General features: G+C 45.5%; 1 pseudogene; it reads left to right on the forward strand.

Annotated features, from left to right (window-relative positions):
- The first annotated feature begins 7,987 nt into the window (after nt 1–7,987).
- On the forward strand, nt 7,988–8,604 carry LOC102469039 (gem-associated protein 8 pseudogene; annotated as a pseudogene).
- The last annotated feature ends 1,134 nt before the right edge of the window (nt 8,605–9,738 follow it).

Here is a 9,738-nt window from a genome sequence, read left to right on the forward strand (position 1 = left end):
GGCTCAATGTCTTGAGAGGGTCCTAGATGGCCAAGTGTGTCCAGAGGATGGAGACAAGCCAGGGGATCCTGAGAAGGGGGCACGATTGAAGGATCTTGGCAGGACACATTTTGAGGGAGATTCAATCATGACCTTCCAGACCCTGGAAGGACTGACTGATTTGGCCTTGGTGCCTGAGGAGGCTCATAAATGTCACCCCCCTTTTCCTGTGTTAAGAATAAATACAGGGATAAACATAGGAGCCAGGCGAGTGGAGACAGTGTGTCACTGTTACTGCTGGTAAACCTGCCTGAGACGGTGGTTTAGGGTTTGTTGGCCTTGCCATGATTTCATCCCTGAACCTGACGAGGTCTCCAGGCACAGTGCTGGCACCCCTCAAAGGGCTGCTGCTATAACAGCGTGTGTGCCCTGGCAGTAGAGGACAGCTCAGGAGAGATGAAGGGGTGTGACAAGCCTGATCTTTCTCTAAAGTCCTCTAGTCAGAATGTCACTTCCCTTTTCTGGGGAGGAGTCAGTGAAGGAAGGGGAGCTCAGCAATGCTACTTGAGTAGAGGGGCCTTCATCATAATGAAAGAGGAATGGGAAAAGAGTTTCCTCCCTCGTCAATAAGGAAAAGAGTCAGACTGAAGCCACATAATAGTACTGGGGGCAAAGGATAGGTGCTTGCAGGAGGCAGGTATCAGCATTCTGTAACAAAAATAACGGGTGCTTATGATGTTTTTATGCCCTAAAGGGTTGACTCAGCAGGCCTGGGATATGCACATCTTTGAAAACTTTGCACATTGCAAAGGTAGGGCTGGCCCTGGACTGGGTCCTCGGAGCTAACCTCTAAGACCTTGCAACATGCTCCCTGATAGAATGTCTTGGGCCACTGCAGATAATTTGCACTAACAATGTGATTTATGGCGAGGGCCCTGGGTCATGTTGTATCAGTTTTACCTCTGGAGGAGCTGGAGATTTAATAACTAAGGCCAGCCACAGAAGTGCTCCATGCACATATAATAAACCACCAATAAGAACCGTGGACACCGAGACTCAAGTGAGCTTCCCTTTGCAGTATTCTCTATGTGTTGGTATTCTTTTGCTGGAATAAATAGTAATCATGAGTATAACAGCTTTTCTTAGTTCTGTAAGTTCTTCTAGTGAATCACTGAATCTAAGGTTGATCTTGGGGACTCTCAACACTGTCGGATGTGCTTGACATCTCATTCTTAGTATCCTCACAATAACCTTGTGAGCTAGGTGCTGTCATCCCCAGGACAGATGAAGAAACTGAGGCATGGAGAGGTTAAGTAACTTGCCTAAGTAACACAGTGAGATTCCAGAACTCTCTCTCTTGATCACTGCTCTTCACAAAAGGAAGAACCTAGGAGTAATGGCCTAGGCCCCATTTGTTGGACAGTCTCTTGGGGTGGCCACAAGACCCTACTGCTCCACGCGAGTCCTCCTGGAGTGATGACAATGAGAAAGTGCTGGAGGAAGAACCAGGGACCTCGTGAATCTGGACAGCTCAAGTGCACGTCTGTCCAGGTTGGGTGAGACAGGTGTCCTACCTGTAGACCAGATGAAAGTCTAAGTGTCCTCTTATGCTCTTCTTTGCTGCAGAGCTTGGGAGTTTTATTCTCTATCCAGAGATTTCAGCTACAAGCTGGACAAAGATGGTAGTCGTCATCTCTGACAGGTGGGGCCATCTTTGCTTTTGTTTTTCACCAGCAGAGACTGGCCTGATCATTTGGCAACAGGAAGGGCTTGTCTTTGTGTTTGTTTCTCCTCCCCACTTTCAGGTCCTTGCCCACAACCTCAACCTGGCATGGCAAGGAGGTTTAGGGCGAGGCCTTTTCTGAGCCTTTGAGATTTTTTTGGAGATAGCTAGGATACCTGACTAGGCTCTACCTCACAGTTGAGACTCTAGTCCTGGAGGACAGAAGAAATCCATAGTTATTTAAAGAGCCAAGAAGAAAGAGCTCTGTGCAGCTTTGGAAGTTGGAGTGCCTCCCTCCAACTCTTCTCCCAACTGTGAACAATAAAGTCAAGTGGTCCAACTGCTCACTTTCTCTGAAATTTGAAGACAAATAGAAGACAAAATAACAGATGGTTTTCTCGCTGCCAATAACTGTAGCTTTCAAAGGTTTCCTACCAGTTGCAATGCTCCGCTTGCTCCTCCTGAGCACTCTCCACACTCAGGGCTGCTGAGATCTTAGACACATGGTTCCAACTAATGAAAACTATGGCAGCCAGGAAAGCCCTCCCTGGGATCCCAAGTCCTGTGTCTGCTGCAAGCTGGGATGCGTGGATGAGTAGCAGGATGGCTGAGATGCAGGAAAGACAACCACGAAGTGCTTGGCTTGGGAAGGCGATGAACCCCAGCTGTCACAACCTCAGTCTTATCTTTTCTACTTAATTGATGCCCAAGGCCAGGCAAGAAGAAGAGAGCTCTTGAGAGGAGCATGGGTAGGCAGAGTTGTGCAGCACGGGTAGGAAGCGCAGGTTCGGATCTGGGGAGTGGGGGCTCATTCTACATGCAAAATTTGGCTTCCTGGTCTGATCTGATCCATTTAGCAATCTGTGACGTGCTAAGAGCAGCAGTCTGGGAGTCTTTCCTGACACTCACCAGGTGTCAACATAGAGGGACTTTCCCTGGGTCCTGCCTGATCAATTGGGTATGGCTCTTGCTGGGGACTTGGCAGCTCCTTCAGAGTAGAGGTGAAGGGTAAAAGAGGCCCATGAGGGTTTGGCCATTCTCTGTTCTGATCGCCACTTGGCTGCTTTAAAGTGAATGCAGGCCCAGACAGTGGCGCAGCGGTACAGCATGGCACCTCTGCGGGGCTGACCCCAGCAAGATTTTGGGTTCACATCTGTAGACTTCTTGGAACATACTGCGTGTACATGGCCCATAATCTGGGGCTATGAGGCTGGGCATAGACAGTTATGTCATGACCCTGTTGGGAGTGCTGCCGCTTTGTTCATCTCTCTCACTCTATTTCTGGCACTCATGGAAGAAATAAGTTTAAAAAATTATGCGCCAGTTGATGGTGTGGTGTTTGGGGTAGCTGGATCCCACTTGGCTGGGAGTGTGGTTTGAGTCCTAGACCAGGCAGCTTCAAAACACATGCTGGGCATATGTTTCCAAAATCCCGAGAGGAAAATAGCAGAGAAGGGATGCGGTGCGGCCGTTCTCCCTGGGGGTACTTTCTCACTTTCCCCTTTTCTGTTTCTCTGACGAGTGCATATACTCTATGGCAAATTTAAAAAAAAAAGTGTTTTAAATAATAAACAATGACTGTGGTTGGTTCATCTTCAGTGCCCAGCAAGGAGTAGGTGCTCAGGAAACGTGTTAAATGGAATGAAAAGTGGTAACATCTTCTATGCCTCTTTGCATGTGTGGTATTTATAAACGCAGACTTCGAGGGTGACTTAGTGTCATTTAATTAGAGTAGAAATCTCTGAGGCAGCATTTTGTGGCAGAGTGCTGAGCCAGCCATCAGAGGTCCTGAGTTCAAATTCTAACTCTGCACTTTTGTAAGTTTCCATTTAAGATGTGTCTCTTTCTTTAGCAGTCCTAGTCTCTGTCATCTGAGACCTCTATTTCTCCACTTGCAAACTGGGGTCACCAGGGTCAACTTTCCAGGCTTATTTAGGCATTAATTAAGGGACCAGCAGATGGTATAGTGGCTACGTCGCTGGACTCCCATATGGCTAACCCAGTGGCTTGAAAATTACGCTAGGTGCATGTGTGTGCATACCCAAGATCCCAGGAGTAGAATGGAGAACGGACTGTGTCATGGCCATTCCCTCTGGGGTGGGGGGGTGATTTCTCACTTTCTCTCTCACTGTCTCTCTCTCTGGCAAGCACACACACACCCTAAGGCAAAAACTTCTTAAAAAAAAAAAAAGAGGGACCAGCAGATGGTATAGTGGCTACGTCGCTGGACTCCCACATAGTTGACTGTGGTGCGAGTCCTGGACCTTGTGCATGTGCATGTGTGCCCAAGCTCCTGAGAGGAGAATGGAGAAGGGATTGCGGCATGGCGACCCCCCCTGGGAGGTGATTTCTTGCTTTCTGTCTCTCTGTCTTTCTGGCAAGCGCACACGCTCTACAGCAAAAACCTTTCCAAAAAAGAAAGAAAAAAGAGTTGAGATGAGGCACGTACAACAATAATAAAAATATTAAGTTCAGAGACTGCAATCCTCTACTCCCAATCCCAGGGGACCAGCACAGATTCTGGACTTTTTGGATGAAGAACTTCTTTAGAGGCTAAGGATCTTACCTCCAAAAGGGCTGAGATTTATTAACAGGAAAGAAAGGTTCACATAACTAGAAGGAAACAGTGAGAAAGAAGAAAATAAGAAAGAAAAACGTGGGAACCAGCAGTTAGCATAATGGCTATGTCGCTGGACTCCCACATAGTCGACCACGGTTCACGTCCTGGACCCGGTGGCTTAAAACTCACGCCGGGCGCATGTGCGTGCGTGCCCAAGATCCCAAGAGGAGAATGGAGGAGAAGGGATTGCGGCGTGACCATCCCCCCTGGGGGGTGATTTCTCGCTTTCTGTCTCTATGTCTCTGTCTGTCTGGCGAGTGCACACGCCCTATAGTGAAAAAAACCTCTCCAAAAAAAAAAAAAAGAGAAAGAAAAACCTGACAGACTTAGGTTTTCCAAAAGAGATCTCCTCAGTGTGTGGTTGAGAATGAGTCATGAAAATGAGATCATATAGTTGAGGAATATGAGGGGAGACCAGTGAATCGAGAAAAGAAGGCATTAAGTGTGATTTTGGCTGTGTAAGAGCTAAAGTTATAAAACTCAAAAAAAAAAAAAAAAGAAACCATAGGCGTTTTTCTTAGATATGGTAGTAAAGGCATAAGAACAAAAGAAAATAGATAAATTGGACTTCATCAAGGTTAAAAACTTTTGTCCGGCAAATGATACCGTCAAGAAAGTGAAAAGACAACCTACAGAATGAAATAATATATTTACAAATTGTGTGTCTGATAAGGGACTTGTAGTCAAAAACACAAAGAGCTTTTACATCTTAATAAAATGTTTTTATGTTTTGATTGATACATAAGTCAATCAAAAACTTCATGAAGGGACTTGTAGTCAAAAACATAAAAAGTTTTTACATCTTAATAATAAAAAGATACATAAATCAATCAAAAACTTCATGAAAGATCTGAATAGACATTTTCTCCAAGAAAATAGGCAAATGATCAATAAGCACATGAAAAGATGCTCAGCATCCTTAGTCACCAGGGAAATACCTGTCCAAACCACAATGTGATAACCATTTTATACTCATTAATATGGTTATATATAAAAAAGACAATCACAAGTGTTGGTGAAGATGTGGAGAAATGGGAGCCTTCACACATTGCTGATGGGAATGTAAATGGTTCAGGCACTTTGGAAAACAACTTGGGGGACCAGCAGTTGGCGTAATGGTTATGTTGCTGGACTTCCATGTAGTCAACCACAGTTCAGGTCCTGGACACAGTGACTTAAACACATGATGGGCGCATGTGTGTGCATGCCCAAGATCCCAAGAGGAGAATGGAGGAGAAGGGATTGCGGTGTGGCCATCCCCCGTGGGGGGTGATTTCTTGCTTTCTGTCTCTCTGTCTCTCTCTGCCTTTCTGGTAAGTGCACGTGCCCTATAGCAAAAACCTCTCAAAAACAAAACACAAAAACCCCCAAAAACAACTTTTTGGGTTTAACAGTTTAACAGTTTCTCAACATGTTAAACATGGAGTTACCATATGATCTAGCAATTATACTTGTAATTATATACCCAAGAGAAGTTAAAATGTTTGCTCACATAAAATCTTGTCCACGTGGGCCAGCTAGGTGGTGTGGTGGTTAAGGTGGCTGGACCCCAGATGACCAACCGCACAGTTCAAGTCCCTAACCTGGAGGCTTGAAAAACACACCAGGTGCATGTGCATGCATGCCAAAAATCCTGAGAGGAGAATGGAGGAGAAGAGATTGTGGCATGGCCATCCCCCCAAGGGGTGCTTTCTCACTTTTCTTATGTTCTCTCTCTCTCTCTGGTGAGCACACACACCTTAAATAGTAAGTTAAAACAAACAACCAAAAATCTTGTCCATGAATGTTGATAGCAGCATCATTCATAATAGGCCAAAGTAAAAGCAATTCAAATGTCCATGAACTGAATAGCTACTTATGTTATATCCATACAGTGGAATGCCATCTGGCAATAACAGAAAGGAAGTATGAGGCATCGTCAGTTATGGTTGCCCTGGCCATGTATGGCTACTCAGCATTTGAAATGTGTCTAGTGGAATTAGGAACAAAATTTTAAATTTTATTTTATTTCAATGAGCCATATGTGACTGATGGCTACAACCTCAGAGTTTCGATTTCTCCACATTCTTCATGAGGACAACATGAAGGGAACCTAAGATTTGTGCTTGGAAAGCCTAGTTCATAGGGAGGAATTATACTGCATCAACCTAGAGTACGTGGTGATAGAAACAAGTGATTTTGTGTGTTGTGGGGAGTGCGGGGAGTAGATCCAAGGGAGAGGCCAAATCACGACCCTGAATTTTCCAGTCCACTCTGTGTGCTGGGCCGGTCATGTGGGAACATGGGAACATGATCTCTTCAGGCTGTGGCAGGTCAAATTTGTCTCTCTCTCACTCTCTTTCTTCATTGGAGTCACACTAATAAGCACAAACAATGAGATTCCTTTAGGAGATAGCAATGTGTTGTCAATCAGAGAGGCAATCAAGTGAAAACTAACTGGGGCTGGGGTTTAAAACCCGGGTCCATGTTCACAGGCCAGAATCAGGACTCGAGAGAGGTGTCACAGAACCTGAAGGTCAGAGCTTAGTAGTGAAGGTATCTGAAAGAGAGCTCATTAAGAACAAGCAGAAGGATTCTCTGTTTTATCCTTATAGTCCAACTAGACTTGGGGTAGAGGTGCAGAATATGGCCAACACAGAGTGGACACACTGACTTTCAGACGTTCGTTCTCATGGGAAGGGTTGGTGTGAGAGGGCTACTGTTTAAGACCAGGAAGTCAGGCTCTGCCCCTGAGACTCAGAGAGCAGAAATACACTGGTTCTCGCGTCCTTGGCTTGTCTGTCATCATCCTGGGCGGTTATTGCTTCAGGAAGGGTATGGCCCCATTTTTGGGTCTGACAGTTCTGGTGGAGTCAAACATGTCTCTACTAAATAAATTAGATCTCTCCAGGGCAGATCAATATTTAATGTGGGGCTTAAAAAGACCAACTCAGGAAATGAGTTTAAAAGTAGAGAATTTGCCTTAGGTAGCAATTTCTGAAATACAGTGGTATCAGGGGACAGATTATTCAAACCCAAGCCATGGAGAATATAAAAATAGTTGAATAAGCCAAGTTCTGCTTCCTGTGCGATGGTGACTCTGAATCCCTTGATTTTCTGTGATACTCACAGAGGATTAGTATCAAGTTAGAAGAGACCTTAGGGAGCATCGACTCCAGGGAAGACAAATTCCATGTCCACTGCCTCCAGCCCTCACCTGTGGCAGACATCACTAATCAATCTCAGCACTTTTTCTTCTTGAGTTGAATGCAGATTTGTATTTATTTTTCTTGACATTGTATTCTGTGCAGCCATTATCTATTTATTGGTCAAAGTGGCACAAAACGTGACATTTATTTTTCACCTTCATTGACTCCAAATCCTTCATTTAGCAGATGAGAAGCTGTCTTCTTCCTCCTAAGACAGACTTTTCTCCAGGAAGAATATATTAGAGGCTGAGATTCTAACAGAGAGTTTTATCAAATCCTCTGTGAGCAACACCAGACCTTCCTGAGTGACACTGAATATTTTGTGCTAGAAATAAAATCATAGGTCATCGGGGCAACAACCACATCCCCTCCCACCCCGTCTCTCCCAAGAAAAATATGCCCCAGATCACCCACCGCCCAGGATCTACAATCTGCAGCCCACGAGGTCCAGCGCCCATTCAGACTTGGCAATCAGTGATGGCAGCAAAGGCGTCAACGTTGAAAGCTCGCCACGTGTGGTATTCTCATCCAGTGTATGCAAGATACTGGCAACAATATCAGCAAGCAATGGCTTGGACGCGAAGCCACCAGGTCGCCTACAGGAAGGCCGTGGAATCCTATTTCTCTTCCCTGTGTTACTTGGCTTTCAGAAGGTCTGGCCAGCACGCATATGGCAGCAGCAGGATCCAGACGTCCACAGTAGAAGACTAACTTTGTCTAAAGAAGAAAAGGCAGAAAGTGAGTCAGATGAGGAGGTGGAGTACGACCTGAGTAACGTGGAAATCACCGAAGAGCTCCGCCAGTACTTTGCAGAAACCGAGAGGCATAGAGAAAAGCGGCAGTGGCAGTAGCAGCTGGAGGCGGCGCGCCTGGACGACTACGTGAATGCCGACCACGTCCTGTACTACAAGTCCCGGTCAGTCAAGCCCACAGCCGAGAAGCATGGCGAGCGGCGCAAGGTTGAGATGCAGCATTTATACGGGGACAGCGTCACCAAGATCCTGGCCAGGGAGGCTGCGGTGCAGCTGAGCTTCGACAAGCACTGTGACAGGAAGCAGCCCAAGTACTGGCCGGTCATTCCCCTGAAGTTCTGAGCCCTGGCACCAGGGCCCTCACATGTTTCTGAAAGGGGTCCCCAATCTCACCCCCTTCCTTTTGGATACACACTCTTCTCTCCTTCTGTAGGCGACTCAGGGAGAGGAGTCTTTATACTGGGAGAGAAGCGTGTTCACCAGTCTCAGTGGGGCTGGATGTCCTATGCCAGCCACTTGGAAGTCAGAGGATGTATACTGTCGCCATCATGAGCATTTCTCTTGGCACCGAATGATGATTTTGTATATATTACCTTTTTTTTTATATTGCCAATAGTGGTGTTTGAGTCATTTAAGTCTTTGCCTAGATATACCAAAAAAAAAAAAAAAAAAAAAGAAAGAAAGAAAGAAAAGCATAATATTTCAGAATTAGAAAGCATCTTACATAGAGTGGACACACTGACTTTCAGACGTTCATTCTCATGGAAAGGGTCGGTGTGAAATCATCTAGTTGCACCCTCTTCATCATGAGGAAATTAAAACTCAAGTCACTCCTCTCTCTGCATCGACAATATTCATTCCAATCTTAACACTCCCATTTTGAGGCCTTAGGCAAACCACAAAAATTTTTGAACTTGCACTTTCTGGTTATCATCTCAACAACGAAGACATGCTGCAAAAGGTGTGCTTTAAGAAACACACAACAGAGATCAGCAGATGATGTAAGGGTTACGTCGCTGGACTCCCACATGGTCCACTGCGGTTGGAGTTCTGGACCCAGCAGCTTAAATTCACACTGGGCGCAGGTGCATGTGTGCCCAAAATCCCAAGAGGAGAACGGAGGAGGAGGGATTGCAGCGTGACCATCTCCCCTGGGGGGTGATTTCTCACTCTCCCCTGGAGGGATGGTTTCTCACTTTCTGCTGTCTCTGTCTCTCCAATGAGCACATGTGCCCTATATAAAAACATCTCTTAAAAAAAAAAACCCACAAAACATCTGTTCTTGATATATTCTGATGTTTACAATATACCCTCAGACATATCTTTCTAATTACATTGTGTTTGATTGATGCAAAGAATTGGTTTGTGTTCTCTCAATGGATAGTAGTGGGGAGTCTGGATTTGTGCTGGGTCACGTTCGGGTGTGAATTTTGTGTAGAAATATTCCTGTGTGCATATACGTGAGCAGAAAAGGAC

Source organism: Tupaia chinensis, unplaced genomic scaffold, assembly GCF_000334495.1.
Source record: "Tupaia chinensis unplaced genomic scaffold, TupChi_1.0 Scaffold000416_1, whole genome shotgun sequence".
In the NCBI taxonomy this organism is placed as follows: Eukaryota; Metazoa; Chordata; class Mammalia; order Scandentia; family Tupaiidae; genus Tupaia; species Tupaia belangeri.